The following is a 20,371-nucleotide window of genomic DNA, read 5'->3' as shown; positions in this document are numbered from 1 at the left end:
GAAATACAACCAAGCCACAGAAAGCTCGTCTCATTTTTTGCTCGAGCGAGTGAGGAGTGAATGTGAATGGTTTCGTTTCCACCCGTGCACAGTGCTTCATGAGGCAAAGATTTGTGATCAAAATTGTATCACCTCCGAAAATATCTTACTTTTCTACTTTTTTATACTCTAGAACCTGATGCCCTTGAGCTACTGAACAACTCTTCCGAAGACACCAACCTTCCAAAACATCAGGTTCTAGAGATATCATATGTTACAAATTTTGCATTGCTTTCCCTCAAGGTTCATACAGTGCAAGTCAGAAAAAGCCCAGTAAACATTTTGGTTGGTATAACTTTTGTTATACATCATTCTATATGAATCAATTCAGTCGTATAGAATGCATGAAAAGCCTATATATCTACCAAAGTGGAGGCTATATGCGTACTTGGCACGACATTTTCAGACTTTCTGCGATCAGATATACGATGCCACCAAATTTGAATGCAAATAAAAAAAAAATCCCAGCAAGTCTCGAACGTAGGACCTTTGATTTCGGAATTGGATACCTTACCACTGTACCACCATGGGTTTCATGTTGGATGGATCATTATTTGCCAATATTAATACATGTTGTAAGTACAGCGACACATACTGTGTTGTTCTTTGAGGCCCATCGTCAGCAGATACCAAGTTTGAGCGACAATTTTTGCTAAGTTATTGCGATTTCATACGATGCTTTCTTGATTGATATATGATCTGTAAGTTTATACAACTTAACGCGATTCTATGTTGCATTATTTACGACATGTTTCGTTGTCAACACAGATTGTCGTTTATGAATCGTATTTGGGATTTATATACAACTTGTGTTGACATTGATAGAGTTTAATTTGGCATCTTGTGCGATTCTGATTTTTGACGTACGAATATGTGATTTTGGATGCACATTCTTATACAAAACGTGGTTCACTGGGAGCGCCCCTACCGGCCAAGTTCTGAAACTCCGCCGAAGACAGCACTGTGCTATCTCTTAACGCATACGAGATATTCAACAACATCCCCTAACTGATGGATTCCCATAAGCCCTGGGTCTCCTTTAACGCTCTGGTATGTCTTATAGGGGTGCGCGTAATAGGAGTGCGCGTTATAGGAATGCGTTTAATGCCTGTATGCTGGAACCGGTTTCGGTAGGGTGTATTGTGGACATTTCAACCAGATCTAATTAGACACCATGCCAAAAATCAAACATGAAATCCTTTACCTTGTTTCTGGCGTAACGTATCAACCGGGTTAGAGTCTTCTTATCAGCTTAGTATTCTTATGAGAACTTATTTACTGCGAGCTTCGTTTGCTGATTGACATGGGCGTAGCCAGGATTTCGGTCAGGAACAGGAAAGTAACAGTGAAAGCTAATTGATAAATTTCACGCAAAAACGAAAATAACGCAGAACCTCTGCAATCTTTTTGCATAAAAAATTCTCTGCTATCTTTTTGCTTTTAGAAAAACATCAAATGCAAAACTTTAACATCACACACACTTTCAGCCCTAGGCTGGTTCATCTCATACTCATAAAGAAAATTATGTATTTATTTCAGGAATGATTGGAATTTTGGGAGGATTTTAAAAAGAGTTGTCACAGATTACTCTTCTTCTTTCTAGCGTTATGTCCCAACTGGGACAAAGCCTGCTTCTCAGGTTAGCGTTCTTATGAGCACTTCCACAGTTATTAACTGAGAGCTTTCTTTGCCGATTGACCATTTTTGCAGTTGTATATCGTGTGGCAAATACGAAGATACTCTATGCCCTGGGAATCGAGAAAATTTCCATTACGAAAAGATCCACGATCAGCGGGATTCGAACCCACGACCCTCAGCATAGTCAAGCTGAATAGCTGCGCGTTCACTACTACAGCTATCTGGGCCCCCTACAGATTACTCAGAACAGTCTTTATGATTAACCGCAGCATGCATTTCATCAAATATGTCTAGCTGTTGATTTCGCAACTAGAATGAAACAATGTTCGATACTTTTAACTCGTTTATTAGAAATCTCCTAAAATTAATAATTTTTATAACTTTCTTGGTGAACTGCGTACTTGTTAAGGTCAAACTTAAGTTTTGTGATTTTCTTAAACTCGTTACCCGGATCGACTCTCTGGCGCGACGTATGAGTAAACCTCTACATTTTATAAATTCATTAGATTTCGATCAAAACAGTAGAAGCATTAACCTAAGAATGCTAATGTCGCTACTGTTCGTGTTACCAACATCTAGTTTGCCACGCGCTGACAGCTTGAGTACCGGTTCTCAAAGTGTCACATGAATTTTAAATTCATCCACTACAACATGGCATCGAACAAACAATGAAAAGATACAGTTAAAGGTGATAATAAACTAATTCAGTTTTGTGAGAACAGCGCCATTAGCGTTCTACTACTAATATTTCTATTATCAAAACTCATACAAGTTCTTCAAATTACCTGTCTGAGCAAAAGTATAGAATCATCTACAAACTGAGCACGTGATTTCTGTAGCTGTAACGGTATCTATATAGCACTAAATTACAGTTGAGCCACAATTTTATGTAGATTGTAATTCTCTCACCTGACTGTGGGTTTGGTTCAATTACCGAACAACCAGATTAACAAACTAAAGATTGTATCTAAATGAAAAATTAACTATTCGGTATGGAATTAGCGGAACATTTCAACACCGGATGATTTGCACGTTTTCATCTCTCTGGTGACAGTTGCTCCAAACGTCAGTCGTCGGAAATCGACACCAACTTCACTCCGCGGGGAGCAACGTATTCTTCGACAGGTCTTCACACGTGGTGTACGGACAGGTGCGGCGTACGCACGTAGAGTGTAGGCAACACTAGCGAAAATGGTTTTTGAAGGACTTAATGCAGTCATTGAAGGCAAAATCCCGAGAGAAATCGCTACAAACTTCCCAAAATGTTCTTTGTTAAAATTATTGAATCAATTTAATATGTAATTTCTTATATTATGGGCAAAAAAGATTTATCCGCATCCCATAGATGCATTCTAAGAAGTGTCTGAAAAGCAATTCTATGTGAAGTGTTTGTAGAGATTTCATAGAAATTGTTGAGGACTCGATGTAGAAATTCGAGTTACTCCCAAGAACGATATCTGAAAAAAATAATACGAATGGTTACACAGTGTAGCAAAAATATCATTTTTGTGTGTCTCAATGGACAAATTATGGGTCTCTAGTAGATTTGGAATTGCTGAATCTGATGCCATTGCCAGAATTGTTCCAGCACGTCACAATTTTTAGCCACATGTCACCAAAGTTGTACAAAACACTGATTTCATTGATGTTCCCATACAATTTAAAATATGATGTATCATAATTTTGTGCAATCTAATCGACCAAGCATTGGTCCTCAGCTTTCATTTCAGATATAATTGAGTTTAAATTGCACGACTAAATTTGAATAAAATCGATTTTTTCAACATTTTTACAGCCTCTAGGTATACAATATTATTCGTTTCTCTTACATGGCAACATACAATACTTTTATAATCCATCATAAAATAACTTTTGAGCATCGAAATTATTATGAACTTTGTTAGTAAGTTTTGTTATACACATGAAGTTTGAATTATGTGACAAAATAAGCAAATTAATTGCCATACAAAACTTGCATGCAAGTTGACTGAAATAGTCACATTTTGTATTTTCAACTGCCAATATCTCAAAAATTCGACGTGCTATGATATTTTTGAAAACGGAAATAGATTCAGCTATCCTGATATAAGTAAATAGTGATATTTTGGTGCTTGAGACAAAAACGTGTTCTGCAGTGTTATTGAAAAAAAAAATCGTTGAACAATCTAAAAAATATATATATAAGAGTAAACAAAATGGAATCCCAGAAAGCAATCCTGCCGAATATGTATCTCATATCGGATTCTTCAGCGTTTTTTAAAGGAATTCCTAGATTATTTCATTTTGATATAACTAAATATATGCCTGACAAAAACCTCCGCTCCATTGCGGACTGTTGATAATGCCTTCAAATATTGTTTGGTAAGATCTTCGACAGAAGTTTGATTTTTTATCGAATTTCTAAAGTTATTCAAAAAGCCTATCATGACAGAAAAAATCCATAATGTAAGAAATGGGCATCATCCGACAATAGGGTTTTGGTACCGGGAGTACCGGTACCGAAAATACCGGTATTACCGACCAATTTTTGGTACCGAAATACCGGTACTGGAAAGCATTGAGTACCGGTATTTTCGGTACTAATGACAAATCATAAAATTGATTGAATAAGTAAATTTCTTCACAATAAATGGTACGTAAGCTTGGTAACGTTCGTTAATGGCGAACTTCTCAGCTCGAGCAAGGAACGTATTACATAAAGACTTACTCTAACTATAACATTTTCAGCACTTAGGATGATTTATCTTCGTACATAAAAATGTTACAAGCACGCTCATTGTTTGCATCTTATTTCCGTTTTAAACATGTTTTGGAATATTAAAAAAACCTGAGGGTGAAGTTGTTGAACAGAAATGATTCAGCAAATCCTATGATTACCAAAAAGATTTTCGAATTACCGATTATCGAGTACAAATGAAGTGGTGAATATAAAGTTGTCTAGAGAGATAGGTACATACATAAAGAAGGGATTCAGAATATTGGAGCCTGTAAAGGTGCTTCAATTATGGCACATAAACTGATAGTAATTGGTTGGGATAATTCGTGAATTACGAATCTGCCAAGTTGGGGCCTTCCTTAGCCGAGTGGTTAGAGTCCGCGGCTACAAAGCAAAGCCATGCTGAAGGTGTCTGGGTTCGATTCCCGGTCGGTCCAGGATCTTTTCGTAATGGAAATTTCCTTGACTTCCCTGGGCATATAGTTTCATCGTACTTGCCACACGATATACGAATGCGAAAATGGCAACTTTGGCAAAGTAAGCTCTGAAAGTTTTGTTACAAAAATAAGCACAAGTATGGCAGCTAAACGTTGAACTTAGAACATGCTTTGCAATTTTAAATCCTACTTAATGAATTAAAAATTAACTAATAACATGAAAAAGTCCATAAACTATTGATGTTAAACGATTTTCCGCACCACATACACAATACATCTGGAACTTTTTCAGAATTCCTATAAAACGTTCAACTTTGGATGTTTAAATTAATGTGGTCCACATCGGCATATTTTGTCAGTATTATCATCTATATAAATAAAAATGGAGTGGTGTTTGTATGTCACGAATTAACTTGAGAACGGATGAGCGGATTAGCGTCAGTTTTTCACTGTTGCACTCGACAAGTGAAGTGACGTGAACGTGTGAGGAAAAAGTTTAGGAAAGTCTACGGAATAATCGGGAAAATCTGGGAAGACTGATGTGTCATTTTGTATGGGGGATTACATGACGTTTTTTAACAGTCTACTTGATGGCAAGACGAAGTTTGCAGGGACCACTAGTATAGCATAAAAATGAAGAATAAGCGAAAATTGTATGTTTTATATAAATTGTAAAAAAAACTTCCAGTACCGGTATTTTACCGGTACTACCGGTACTGAGAGTTACAGTACCTGTAGAACCGGTACTCGTCAAAAGGGGTCGGTATTAGGAACCCTAATCCGACAAGTCATAATTCACGTTTTTCTACGACAACTAAAACGTCATTTTATCGCTGACGAATTATAACTTTTGACAGAAATCGCAATTTTTGGACCAGTTCCAGGAATTTCTTCAGAAAAACCTCCAGAGATTCCTTCAAAAGTTCCTCTCGAAATATCTCCAGAGATTTCTGCAGGTACCACCTAGGATTTTACCTGAAAATTCTCCAATACTATCTCTACCGTAATCCCTATGACGATTTCGCAAAAGATTGCACTAGGACTTTTGCCGAAGATTCCTCCAGAACGAAAATTTGTTCGTCATGAGACATTTTAGATCGGTTCTGATAGGGCTCCCGAAATATTTTCAGCATTTCTTCTAGGTATTCCTCCAAGCATTCCTGCAGAAAATTTTGCAAGAAGTTCCAACAGTGATTCCTTCATATGTTCATCTAGTAGAAATTTTGTCAAGCATTTCTCCAGAATTTGTTTCAGGAATCTTTAGGATTTCTCCAGAGATTTGTCAATGGATTTTTCAAGCGATTTCGCCTGGTATTCCATTAGAAACTCCTCTAGAAAATCTTTCAGAGACTTCTTCAAGGGTTTCTCCAGAAAAGCTCTACAAGGATTCTTGCAGAGATATCTTCAAGCTTATCTCCAGAAAATTTTCCGAGAATCAAACTTTTCAAGGGATAGTCCATTCAAGAATTACTCAAGATTTTTCTCTTGTGACTTATCCACAATTTTCTCCGAGGATACCTCTACGGATACATTGAAAGATATCCTCAAGAAGTCCTGCAGAGATTCATCCAGGATTCTTTTGGAATTTTTCCACGGATCTCTCCAGGGATTCTACCAGAAAATCCTCCAGGGGTCCCATCTGGAATTACTCCAGATGTTTTCCAACTCACTTCTTCCTCAAGAACTCCCTCCAGAAATTCTCCCAGAGTTACCACCTGGCAAATTTCTTCTTTGCTTACTCCAAGGAATTGTTCTAAAAAATTCTGCAGGGATAACATTAGAAAAACCTCTACTGAAAATTCCTCCAGTATAATATTTTAAATAAATTATTCAAATTATATGAAAAAATTTCTTTCGGAAAATCTCTTAATAGATACCTTTAAAGATTTTTCCTGGGATTTCTCCAAAAATTTCTTCATGGATTCCTCCGAGGATTATAACTAGGTTTTTCTAGAAAAATCTAGTAGATTTCTCTAAGGACTCACCCAGCAAAATCTCTACAATGATTCTTCCTGGGATACCTCTAGAGAGTCTCCTAGGCATTCTTCCGATATGCCTCCAGGAGTCTTTTACTTATCAACTTAGATAATCTTTTAGAAATTCCAACAGGAATTTCTCCAGAGATTGCTCCAGGTATTTTCTAGAAAAATCTCTACAGAGATTCCTGCAGAGATTTCTTTAGCTTTTCATTTAAGAATATCTGCGAAGATTCTTCCAAAAACATGATTTTCTATAGAAATTGTTCCAGGAATGAGCTGAAAGGTGGTCGACCGAATATTTAAATGAACTAGGCTTTTCGTCTACGTTGTCTTTATAATAAAAAAGCTGTTGCAAAAATAAAGCGTATCCCAAAACTATATTTGATGTTCTAGGGATTGCTTTAGAAAACCCTCCTTAGGCTCTTGTGAGAATTTTTCCAGGTGTTCTTCCAGGAATATAACCAGGGATTTAACAAAAAAAAATCTTCTCCAGAAATGGAGTTCTTCTGAGTATCTCTAAAAAATCGCTGAAGAAACCCTAAAGTAATTTTTATTCGTTTCGATAAAATCTCTGGACGAATCATTCACGGGTGAATTTTCAAAGGAAATTCTAGAAAAAATATTTAGAGAAATTCCCGCAGGTTTTTTTGGAGGCCCAGAACAAATCTCTGTAGAAATCATCAATGAGAATCACTGGAGGAATAGCTGGAAATAGAGGAAACTCTTGAGGCATCCTTATATGAATTTATAAAGTTATTTCTTATAGAATCTTTAACTGATTTTTTTTGGCTTCTCCGGAAGAACTCTTGACAGAATTCCTGGAGCGATCCCTGAAGGACATCACAGGAATAATTCATTGAGGAATCTTGAGAGTACAACCTGAAGAAATTATCGTAGTGCAACCTGAAGAAAGCATTGAAGATATCTCTGAAAAATTCCTGCAGAGATTTTACTAGAGGAATGTTTAGTGATGTTTCTGGAGGATTTTTTGGAGGAATACCAGAAGAAATCGATTAAAGAAGCTTTAGAGGAATCTTTGGAGGAGTACTTGAAGCATTTTTATATGAATTCTTGGAAAATTTTCCTGAGGAATCCTTGGAACCACTGGAGGCGTTCCTGCGGAAATTTCTTCAGTAACTCTTGACTAAATCGTAGAAATATCCCTGCAAAATTTCTTGGAGTCATTCCCCAGACAACCAAAATGTACGCATAACGAAATCACCTGGAGGCTTTGTACGTGCAAAATTTCACTTATAAGATGTCGCGAAAAGGCCTTCTACGTACAAAAGTGGAGGCGATATGCGTGCATATATTATGTGATGATTAATAACATACAATGCGAGTGTATAAATATTCTCCCGAACTAACCTGTTATCTTATGCGATTTAACTTATGATAACAAATGTTGATTTGACAGCTGCTACGGATTGATTCGACTTAATTTGTACGAATGTACGGGACGAAGCAAAATGTACAAACGAACTCAGAAAAAAGCGTTTTATGCGAGGAAACTCATCAATTTGACGAGTTTATCCACGGTGTTTTGCGGGTTTGATGTAATTAGTATGAATAAACGAGTTATAACGTGAACTTTCATGCGATTTCTGGTTGTCTGGGTCATGGAGGTATCCCTGTTTAAACTTCTGGCGAAATTCATAAACGCAGCATATAAAATAAGGATAGAAACACTGTTAATTAAAATAGTAATCATTAGTGTGCAGAGCTACTTGAACGCTCCTATGATTCACTCATCATGGGGGGTTTTTCTCACCTGATTTACTCAAAACTTTGCAATAAGAAGCATTTCCATACGACACATATGGTGGCTCAGAAGCTTTCAAAAATCCCCACTTCCGAAGTAAATCTAAGGTGCCAAGAATAGGATCTGGCTCCCTTTACCTACTAATGGAGAAATTTATTGTTAGTGGATGTAAAAGAAAATAATTAACTTATAATTGTAGGTTGTAGTTTGTGCCGATTAGTACAAATTAATGATGCAGACATTACTCCAAAGCTTTTACTGTATTAGTTTTGTGTGACTATTCAAAGTTCTTCCTACAGTAAACGTGCAATCAAATGGATTTTTGGTTATTATGGCGCCATCTGTGGTTGAGCATTTGGTTGGTTCGATGCGAAGTGCCAGATAATGACGAACGAGAAGAGCTTGGCTAGAAGCCTGATGCTGGTGTCTGGTACCCATCAGAACAGAGAGCGGTACAAGGAAGCAAGGGCAGCCGAAAAACGGATCCATCGCAGAAAGAAAAAGGAGCATGAAGAGGTAGTAATTGCTCAGACGCAAGAAGCTATGGAACAGAACGACATGCGACGGTTCTACGAATCCGTCAATAGTGTGCGGAGAAAAACAGCGCCATCTCCCACCATGTGCAACGACCGTGAAGGAAACTTGTTGACGGATAAAACAATGGTGGCCACCAGATGGAAAGGGTACTTCGAGTTATTGATGAAAGGAGATGACCGAAGTTGATCTGGTAGCAGAATCCAAATCGATGACGATGGACAGGTTGTGGAACCTTCAACGCTAGATGAGGTAAAGAAAGCTATCAATGGACTGAAGAACAACAAGGCTGCAGGGAAGGATGAGCTCCCGGCTGAACTTCTAAAACACGGAAGTGAGTAGCTGCACGAACTCCTTGACTATATCATTTGAGGATATGGGAGGAAGAACAAATGCCTACTAGTTGATTGGAAGGTCTCATTTGTTCTTTGTACAAGAAAGGTGTCATCGACTGAAGTGCGTCAATTACCGAGGGATAACACTCCCTAATTCGGCGTACAAAATCATGACTGTACTTCTGTTCAACAGATTGAGACCCTGCGTCAAATCCTAGATAAATTCTGGGAGTACAACTTGCAGACTCATCATCTGTTTGTAGATTTCAAAGCAGCGTACGATTCAGTGAAGAAAAACGAGTTGTGGCAAATTATGTCCGAACATGGCTTTCCGGCGAAGCTGATTAGACTTAGATCGAAATCAAGTGTGCGGGTGGTGGACGATGTTTCATCATCGTTCGTAATCATAGATGGATTGAAAAAGGACGACGCTCTTTCTAACTTGCTGTTTAACATAGCGCTCGCGTTACCTAATAAACTGCATCTTCCGAATGTCCTATATGGCCATGAATCATGCACATTGAAGGAAGTCGACAGGAGAGCTTTTGGGGTGTTTGAACGTGAAGTGCTGCGAATAATACTCGGCGGTAAACTATAAAAACGCCATCTGGCGGCGTCGCATGAATCACGAGTTGTACCAAGTATATAAAAAGGTGGATATTGACAGGCGCATAAAATACAGCCGGCTGCGTTGGGCTGGTCACGTTGCCCGTATACTGGAAGAACAACAAGCAAAGATAATATTCAACAGAGATTAAATGGCTTTCAAAGTAACTAAGCTTTAATATAACTTTGAATATACTTTGAGGATCGTTTCTAAACCCGTATCTATAAGAACCATTGAGTTTTGGGGGAAATCATAATAAAGCCAAATGATTCTTGCGTGGAAGAGTAATGAATAAAAATTTACAAAACCAAATGACTATGGCAATGTTTTTAGGGTATTGCTGCATCTTCACTTATGTGAAAAAGTAAAAATTTTCCACACTTCTAAGGGGATGATCGTATAAATTACTCTTTATTAAAAAGGGAATCTATGTTCATCACGAACAACATTTCAGAAAACATCATACCTCTTAAATCAACAATTCAGATGCAAAATAATTTCGATCACGAATTTCGATCTCAAAAAACACTGTGCCGTGCAGCACATATGTACTATCCAACTTGTCTTTCCTGGAAGAACTAATGGAAAATAAAACCCCCCGAGAAATGATAACCCGCCCGAGAGGGGTTGAATTTCATCGGCCGCAAATCCACCACACCCTTGACGTTGACGACTGAGTCCGGTGGATTTTGGGAAAAAATGCAGTGATAATATAGATTTTCTCCGGAATAGTCTACACCGAAGGGATCACCGAAAACAGTGTGGAGCACGAATAACGTGAAAACGATTTCCCCGGAATTCGTCCCCGTCTGGTGAGCTGATTCAATTTAAACTTAAATACTTTCTGCGCTTTCCAACTTCGGACCAATCTGGATGTGAAACTGAAACTAAGCGAGTGACCTTTGACATGGATTGAAGTGGCCGCCGAGGGAATGTTACATTTACCACCTTGTTCGGGGGAAACTTTTCCAATCAGAGCTGGAAACTGTTGGAAGACCACCTACATACAGCTGGCAGTCAGTTGTATTTGGTTGAAGAACGTGACGTTTGGATGGTTTCTAATGAAAAGCTTTTGGGGGAAAAATGGAAGATGTAGGTAGCAAGTAGAAGGTACTTATGGGAAAGTGGATTTTTGCAGTTTTCTACATGTAGGAGGTCTTTTTAACGAGATTTTCTGTGGACAACTATGAATCCTACGGAGCATAGGACTTCCTCTGCCTTACTCATGGTTACAAGGTACTTCTAAAGGTATCTCAGGTCGATTCGTGATTTATGCTATTTACGAATAGCAAATTCCTCTGAACTTTTCTGGCTTGAAATATTATTGTGTCCGATTCATCTTTCCACAAGTTGGAAAGTGCATAAGCTCCTTTTCAGAAGCATGGAAAGTATCCTTCCAGAAACCTGGAAAGCTTCTAGAAGCTTGGAAAGCTTCCTTCCAGAAGCTTGGAAAGCTTCCTTCCAGAAGCTTGGAAAGCTTCCTTCCAGAAGCTTGGAAAGCTTCCATCCAGAAGCTTGGAAAGCTTCCTTCAAAAGCTTGGAAAGCTTCCTTCCAAAAGCTTGGAAAAGCTTCCTTCCAGAAGCTTGGAAAGCTTCCTTCCAGAAGCTTGGAAAGCTTGGAAAGCTTCCTTCCAGAAGCTTGGAAAGCTTCCTTCCAGAAGCTTGGAAAGCTTCCTTTCAGAAGCTTGGAAAGCTTCCTTCCAGAAGCTTCGAAAGCTTCCTTCCAGAAGCTTGGAAAGCTTCCTTCCAGAAGCTTGGAAAGCTTCCTTCCAGAAGCTTGGAAAGCTTCCTTCCAGAAGCTTGGAAAGCTTCCTTCCAGAAGCTTGGAAAGCTTCCTTCCAGAAGCTTGGAAAGCTTCCTTCCAGAAGCTTGGAAAGCTTCCTTCCAGAAAGCTTGGAAAGCTTCCTTCCAGAAGCTTGGAAAGCTTCCTTCCAGAAGCTTGGAAAGCTTCCTTCCAGAAGCTTGGAAAGCTTCCTTCCAGAAGCTTGGAAAGCTTCTCAAGCTTGGAAGCTTCCTTCCAGAAGCTTGGAAAGCTTCCTTCCAGAAGCTTGGAAAGCTTCCTTCCAGAAGCTTGGAAAGCTTCCTTCCAGAAGCTTGGAAAGCTTCCTTCCAGAAGCTTGGAAAGCTTCCTTCCAGAAGCTTGGAAAGCTTCCTTCCAGAAGCTTGGAAAGCTTCCTTCCAGAAGCTTGGAAAGCTTCCTTCCAGAAGCTTGGAAAGCTTCCTTCCAGAAGCTTGGAAAGCTTCCTTCCAGAAGCTTGGAAAGCTTCCTTCCAGAAGCTTGGAAAGCTTCCTTCCAGAAGCTTGGAAAGCTTCCTTCCAGAAGCTTGGAAAGCTTCCTTCCAGAAGCTTGGAAAGCTTCCTTCCAGAAGCTTGGAAAGCTTTCCTTCCAGAAGCTTGGAAAGCTTCCTTCCAGAAGCTTGGAAAGCTTCCTTCCAGAAGCTTGGAAAGCTTCCTTCCAGAAGCTTGGAAAGCTTCCTTCCAGAAGCTTGGAAAGCTTCCTTCCAGAAGCTTGGAAAGCTTCCTTCCAGAAGCTTGGAAAGCTTCCTTCCAGAAGCTTGGAAAGCTTCCTTCCAGAAGCTTGGAAAGCTTCCTTCCAGAAGCTTGGAAAGCTTCCTTCCAGAAGCTTGGAAAGCTTCCTTCCAGAAGCTTGGAAAGCTTCCTTCCAGAAGCTTGGAAAGCTTCCTTCCAGAAGCTTGGAAAGCTTCCTTCCAGAAGCTTGGAAAGCTTCCTTCCAGAAGCTTGGAAAGCTTCCTTCCAGAAGCTTGGAAAGCTTCCTTCCAGAAGCTTGGAAAGCTTCCTTCCAGAAGCTTGGAAAGCTTCCTTCCAGAAGCTTGGAAAGCTTCCTTCCAGAAGCTTGGAAAGCTTCCTTCCAGAAGCTTGAAGCTCCTTCCAGAAGCTTGGAAAGCTTCCTTCCAGAAGCTTGGAAAGCTTCCTTCCAGAAGCTTGGAAAGCTTCCTTCCAGAAGCTTGGAAAGCTTCCTTCCAGAAGCTTGGAAAGCTTCCTTCCAGAAGCTTGGAAAGCTTCCTTCCAGAAGCTTGGAAAGCTTCCTTCCAGAAGCTTGGAAAGCTCCTTCCAGAAGCTTGGAAAGCTTCCTTCCAGAAGCTTGGAAAGCTTCCTTCCAGAAGCTTGGAAAGCTTCCTTCCAGAAGCTTGGAAAGCTTCCTTCCAGAGCTTGGAAAGCTCTCCAGAAGCTTGGAAAGCTTCCTTCCAGAAGCTTGGAAAGCTTCCTTCCAGAAGCTTGGAAAGCTTCCTTCCAGAAGCTTGGAAAGCTTCCTTCCAGAAGCTTGGAAAGCTCTTCCAACTGAATTCCTCAGAAGCTTGGAAAGCTTCCTTCCAGAAGCTTGGAAAGCTTCCTTCCAGAAGCTTGGAAAGCTTCCTTCCAGAAGCTTGGAAAGCTTCCTTCTAGAAGCTTGGAAAGCTTCCTTCCAGAAGCTTGAAAAGCTTCCTTCCTGAAGCTTGGAAAAGCTTCCTTCTAGAAGCTTGGAAAGCTTCCTTCCAGAAGCTTGGAAAGCTTCCTTCCAGAAGCTTGGAGAGCTTCCTTTCAGAGAACTCCCTAGTGCTATTCCTGAAGCAATGCCTGATGGAGTTCTCAAAAAATCCATGAAAAAATATCTGAATCCGAGAAAACTAGGGAAGAATTAAAAAAAACACTGACGGAAAATTACAGAAACAATCCTGCGCAAAATTACTTGAAGAAACCTTGGCGAATTTACTGGAAAATAACTTATGGAATCCCTGGTGGAATTTTAAGAGGAATACCTGGCTGAATTCCTGTAGGAATATCTGTTGGAACTTATGGAGGAATCCCTGGTACAATTGATAGTGAAATCTGTATGTTGATTGCTGTAGAAATCCTTGATTGACTTCCTGGAAAATACCATGTGAGATTCCGGGAGAAATCTCTGGCAGAAATAATTGAGGTCCTGCTGGTGGAATTTCGAAAAAAAAAACTCTAGTGTAATTTCCGGAAAAACCCATAATGAAATAGCAGGGAAATTTTCTGTTAGAGTTTCTGAGGTTTTTGGTGGAATTACTGAAGTTAACACTAGTGGGTTTGGCAAAGGAACGCGGTTCATACATTTTTTTTAGGAATTCTATGACGAGATTTAAGTGGACTTTCGGATAAAATATCTGGTAAAATCCTTGGAGAAATTTTCGAAGGAAGCCCTAGAAAATTTTTGAAAAAATCAATTGAAAAACTCTGAGGAAGACCGTTTTCTAAAGAAATCCTTAAAGGAATTTCCTGGAAAAATTTCGAAGTGTTTGCTGCTGGAATTCTGGAGAAATTACTGGTGAAATTCTGAGAGAAATCGCAGGCGTAGTTCTGGGAGAAGTCTCCGGAGATGTGCCTGGAGGAATTTCTGGAAAATGTCTGAAATCTTTGAAGAAAATCTAGAAATTCCCGAAAATATCTCTTATTTCTAATCGAAATAATCTTATAGAAATTCCATGAGAAATTCATTAAGTAGCTTATGGAGCAATTCCTAAAGGAATTCTTGGAAACATTCCAGAGAATCCCGGAGGATCCCCAGCAAGAGTCTCTGGAGGAATCCTTTTAGAAATGTCTGGAAAATGACAAGGTGGAATATATGGAGGGATTTCTTAACCCCCTGCAGGAGTTCTCAAAAAAAAAATCTCCTAATTATTTAGCGATCAATTATCCTTGAAAAATTCCTGAAGAGTTTAAGGAATTGTGTGAAGGAAACCCTGATGAAAAAAATGCTGAAGCCCTGGGAAGTCGCTTTGGGATTTCATGGAAGAATCCCTGAAGAATTTCTGGAAAATTCTCAGGAGTACCTTGTTCGAAAATGTCAGAAACATGTAATGGTGAAATTTTTGAAGAACTTCTCTGAAGGATTTACTGCATTCTCTGGAAGAGTTTTTGAAATAATATATTGAATCATTTACCGCTGAAATGTTCCTAAATAAATTCGTTGAGAACTTCCTGAAAAAGCCTCTGGAGTAATTCCTGAGCCAAGGTCAAATTCCTGAAAGAATTTTTGGAGGAATCCCTAGACAAATTAAAGAATGTATTCCTGGAGGAATCCCTTGTGGAACTTTGAAGGAATCTTATGGATAATTCTCGATGAAATCCTTTAAGAAATTTCTAGAAATTGAATTCAGATATCTGTCCAGCCTTCGAAGAAGTTATTGAAATGCCTGAATTATTTCGAGAAATCCTTGTAGGAGATTCTGAAGGAAATCTGAGGAGGAATCCCTTGGTGAATTCTTTGAAGAAATCTTAGGAAGAATTACTGGAAGTTTCTTTAGAGGATTTTTTTGGGAAATATCTTAAATATTAATTAGAGAAATCTTTGCAAGAAATGATTGAAATAATCCTTGGAGAAGTTTTCAAACATATTTCTGTACTATAACCTAGGGAAATGTGACTAGAGAAATTCGTTCAGAAATCTCTGAAGGAGCTTTTGGAGAATTCCTGTGAGAATCCTTCGGCAAATTCCTGAAGGAATCCTTTTGGGAAATTCTTTAGAGCTATTGCAACATAGAGCAATTGCAGATGACATTCTTGGAGGGATCCTTGAAGGAACTCTGGATGAATTCTCGGAGAAATTTTAGGAGGATTCTCTGGAAGAACTTGTTGTGAATTTTTTGGAAAATATCTGAATTATGTCTAAGTGAAAACTTTGTAAGAATAACTTAATTCCTTGGAGGAGTTTTCGAAACAATCTCTGAATTATATCGTGGTGAAATTTCCCTAGAGAAAAAGCAGCAATTTCTTGTTAAATCCGTGAAGAATTTTTTTGCAGGTATCCCCAAGGAGATTTGCGTGAGAAACTCCAGAAGGAAGCATTGGTGAATCCCTATAGGAATCTTCGTTTTAGGAAGAATCTCTGGATAAATATTTGGATTTCTGGAGTATTGTCTCGAGGAATTCCGGGTGGGTTGTATATAAATTATTGTTTGGTGTACTCTTTGAAAAAATCCTTGAAGGAATTACTGGAATACCCGGAGAAGTTCACGAAATTATATCTTATTTCCTGGCAGAATGATCTAAGAAAAAATCCCCAGAATATCTTTGAAGTGGAAGTGGAGAAGTTCCTGAGGCAATCCCTGGAAAAATTCTAGGAGAAATCCTTAAGGGATCCTTTTTAGAAAACCCTGGAAAAATTGAAAGAGTAAATCCTAAAAGAATCCCTGGTGAAATTCTTTGGGATTCCAAGGGGAAGTTCTCTACAGAATTCATGGAAAAATAATCTGAATTATGTTAAGGTGAAATCTATGAAATAATAACTTAAATTAATAGGCGGTGAAATTTGCCTAGCGCAATTCCTTGAAAAATCATTGAAGGAGTTTTAGACGAATTCCTGAATGAAGGAATCCCTCGAAAAATTGCAGGAACCTCTGATAGAACACTGAGAAGTCCTTTTGAGATTTCTTGGAAGAATCTCGGGAGAAATCTTTGGTAGAACTCGGGAAGGAGTCTCTGGAGAAATCCTTCGAGAATTTTCTGGAAAGTGTCTCAACTATGTCGAGGTAAAAACTTTTAAAGAATTACTGATACTGATACTAAGTTTTCAAAAAAAAATCTGGATTATTTGGTGACGAAATTTCTTGGGAAGTCTTTGAAGGATTTTCTCAAGTAATTACTGGAAAAATTGCAGTAGGAAGTCCTGGAAGAATCCTTGGTAGAACCCTGGAGGAATCTCTGGGGGAATCCTCGGAAGAAATCCTGTTTGAATTTATGGATAATTTTTTTGAGAAGTCTTCATGTATCCTTGGAGAAATCTGTGGAGAATATCTGAATTATTTCTTGGTGATATCTTTGAAGAAATCCTTCAAGGAAACAATGAAGTACCTAAAGAAGTTTTCAAAAATATCTCTGAATTATTCCTAATTATTCCTTGAGAAATTTCTGTAAAAACCTGTAGAGGAATTCCTGAGGAAATCGATGGACTAATTCCTCAAAAAATCTCAGCATGGTTCTCATGAAGAGTTCTTTGTAGTAGGAATTCCTGGAGGAATCCCTGGTGGAGATATCGAGGAATTCCAGGTGGAGCTCTCGGAGAAATCCATGGAGGAATCCGAAGAGATTTTTTTGTTAAATGACTGAACTATGTCTAGGTGAAATCGAAGGGACTACTGAAATCCTTGGAAGAAAAAAAATCTCTGAATTATTTCGTGGTGAAATTTTACAACACAAATTCCTTGAGCCGTAAAAAAATTCTTGAAGGAATTTTGAATTTTTGAAAAAAATTGAACTTTATTTGGAGAACAAGCAGGAGGAATCCCTTGTGGAATTTTGGAGAGCTCTCTTTCAGAATTCTCGTACAAACCTGTGGAGGGGTAATTGTAGAATTTCTGAAAAATATCTGACTTTTTTGTTATTATTATTATTTATTATTATATTTTTTTTATTTGCCGTTTGAGCCTTAGTAAAGTCTTATTACAGTGAAACCTCCATGAGTCGATATTGAAGGGACCATCGACTCATGGAACAGCAATCCTTTGGAAAGCTGCTTCTAGGGACCATCATAGTAACCATGAAATTTTGTTTTTAGTATGGTTCCATGAGTCGATATCGAGTCATGGAACATCGACTCATGGAGGTATCACTGTATAACGTTGTTTGAAAAGAAAAAGAGGTTTTATACCTTTTTGAGAAAGATTTGAAAAGGAGTAGTGTTTGATCCTTCGACCTTGACGCTTGCTCCTGCGGGGGCGGGCGATGGGGGCAGGATCAAACTTGTCGCGCGTCGTTCGCACAGAGAAATGAAAAAGCGCCGCGGTTCGCTAGTAGTGTTTGATCTATTGATCGCGTCGCTTGCTCTTGCGTGGGCGAGTGACGAACACTTGTTCGGCGTTTAATGCGATTATCGAATTATTTCGCGAATCCGGTTAGGCGTGATTATATCATGGATCGCATCACCAAACATTGGTGACTCCCAGATCTTTACCTTATCCCACTAACACAATATCCTCTCCATGACAACCGTGGAGATGCAGAGGTGATCTCGGTCTCTAGTAACAACGGTAGTCACACTAACATTCCTTCCCTTCCCAGATGACCGTAAGGACGTGGCCGGCGCCGTTATTGACTTTTAAATTTGAGCTCTCGATTTGTGCACATTGAAGAATGATAAGCTAATCCCAAGCCCCATTCATTAATTCCCTGTGCAACTTCGATTGTTCTGGTCAATCACGGAGTAGCAACTACGAATTGTACGGTCATCTATGCTTATGCTTATGCTTTTTGAGAAAGATTTGAAAAGATAATCACTCGAAAGGACTTTTTTGCTATTCCGTTCAATATCACCCTATTTTTCATTAAGCGGATGAACAACATAACGGCCTACTTTTCCCAACAAAAGAAACAGTATCGAAAAGTGCTACTTTTCAGCACTGTTGGCGTTGCTGAAAAGTAACACTTTTCAGTTCTGATTGTGGTGTCAGATTAAACATAATCTGAGTCTCTTCATACGCGATTCCTCTGAGGCGCTGTCCACAAATTATGTAGCGCTCTAAGGGAGGAGAGGTAGGCTCTAGCGTTACAACTCATACAATTTTTCAATTTTTCCATACAAAAAGCATAACGGGGGAAGAGGGGGTCAAATATCTATGGATTTCTATTTAGCTTTAAACTATACATTTGCTGGGGGATCCGGGCCAGTGGACGTAGTGAAGGCAGTAGAGTCAGTTTTTTTTTGAGTCTGAAGTTTCACGCGACGATTTGGTAAGCATTTTGGCACATCAAGATTAACAGTACAATATGATTCAAAATTACTATTGGCTTCTTACGTGGTCTGTCCTCGAATAGGAATAGCCTGGGATCATAGCATTTCAATCAGTATCGATGCAGGTGTGAAAATTTGTGACAGTCATACCACCACACTGTATCACAGCCTACGTGATTGAAAATTATTGAGCCACGTGAATTCTCTTGAAATATGTTTATGCTAATAGATATAATCCAACACGGCATTTTTCGTAATAGCAAAACATGCTGTATGCAACTCGTCGCAAAACTCGATTTGTTCAACACTCGTCGTATTTATCCAACTCGACAAGCCTCGTTAGATAAATGTACGACTCGTGCTGAAAAAAATCTTCATTTTGCAACTTGTTGCTTAAATAACTATTCCCTCTTTCCAAATTTAAAGTTAAAATAAATAAATTAATTAATCTGACATATTTCTTAATGAAATTTTTGAAAAAAAAAAAACATTGAGGGAGTTACTGCATTCTCTGGACGAATTATCGAAACATAATCTCTGTACTATTGCCTGCATAATATTACTAGGGAAATTCCCTGACAAAACCCTGGAGAAATGCGTTTTTACTCTGATTTCGTTTACAGTTACTCTTCCCAGTTAGGCAGGAAAACCTTACGTTTTATTTGAAAAAGTATTAAAATAAAATTGCCTGCGATGGAAAAGGACGAAATTTGTTATATTTTTGGTAGTCATGTATTGGAACTGTTATACCAATGGACCAAAAACATGAAGCACCGGTGAAAACGACCTTAGGGATTCTGGGATACCGCCATTTCGGGATTTCTTGGATTCTGTGGTTGATTTTGGTACTTTGGAATTTAGGAAATTCGGAATCCTGAGACTTTGCGATTTTTAATGTTATGAGGTTTGGAGGTTTGGTAAGATTTTAGGACTTTTGAAGTTTGGAATTTTAGGACTTGATTAATTTGATATATTTGGAAATTAATGATATTGAGAATTTTGAATTTTAGTATTACGGGATATTTGGATGATAGGATTCTGAGATTTGCGGATTTTGGTATTTTCAAATTCTGAATTTGTAGGATTTTGTTTTTTTTCGAATTTCAAAGGATATGGCAACCATAAGGGTGGTTGGGAAACACTGGTATAAACAAAGTTCCTAACGCTGAATTTCTATTTCTCGCAAGGCACAACAATCCTGGCTACCAATCATACAAAAGCGTAGACAATTTGACATTTTGCACCGAAATAAACTTTCAGCATTGCAGCAAATGAAAAGCTTTCAAAACGGCGAACAATCGTTCTCACCGTTCGCCACCACTCACAAGTGGTTCCGTTGCAGCGCTTGCTAGCAGCATAGATTCCCATCGTCTAACAATCTGACTCTGGAGTGGAGGAGTGGCGCAAAAAGCACTGGAAAAAGGTCCATATGAAATATTTATAAAGGTAGAGCTAAAAATAGACCATGCAGCCGACTCTCCACCCAACGACAATGGATGCGAATGTAAAATCACACCGGTAGACAAGGGTAGAAAAGTATCGTGGACTGGTAGATTGAATTTTGTGAAAAGTCGGAAGATGGAGGTCGGAATCGGCGCTGCGGATTGTTTTCATAGGTAAGATGAATTGCAA

This window comes from Aedes aegypti, chromosome 3, assembly GCF_002204515.2.
Source record: "Aedes aegypti strain LVP_AGWG chromosome 3, AaegL5.0 Primary Assembly, whole genome shotgun sequence".
Classification (NCBI taxonomy): Eukaryota; Metazoa; Arthropoda; class Insecta; order Diptera; family Culicidae; genus Aedes; species Aedes aegypti.
Note: the sequence above shows the minus strand (reverse complement) of the source record.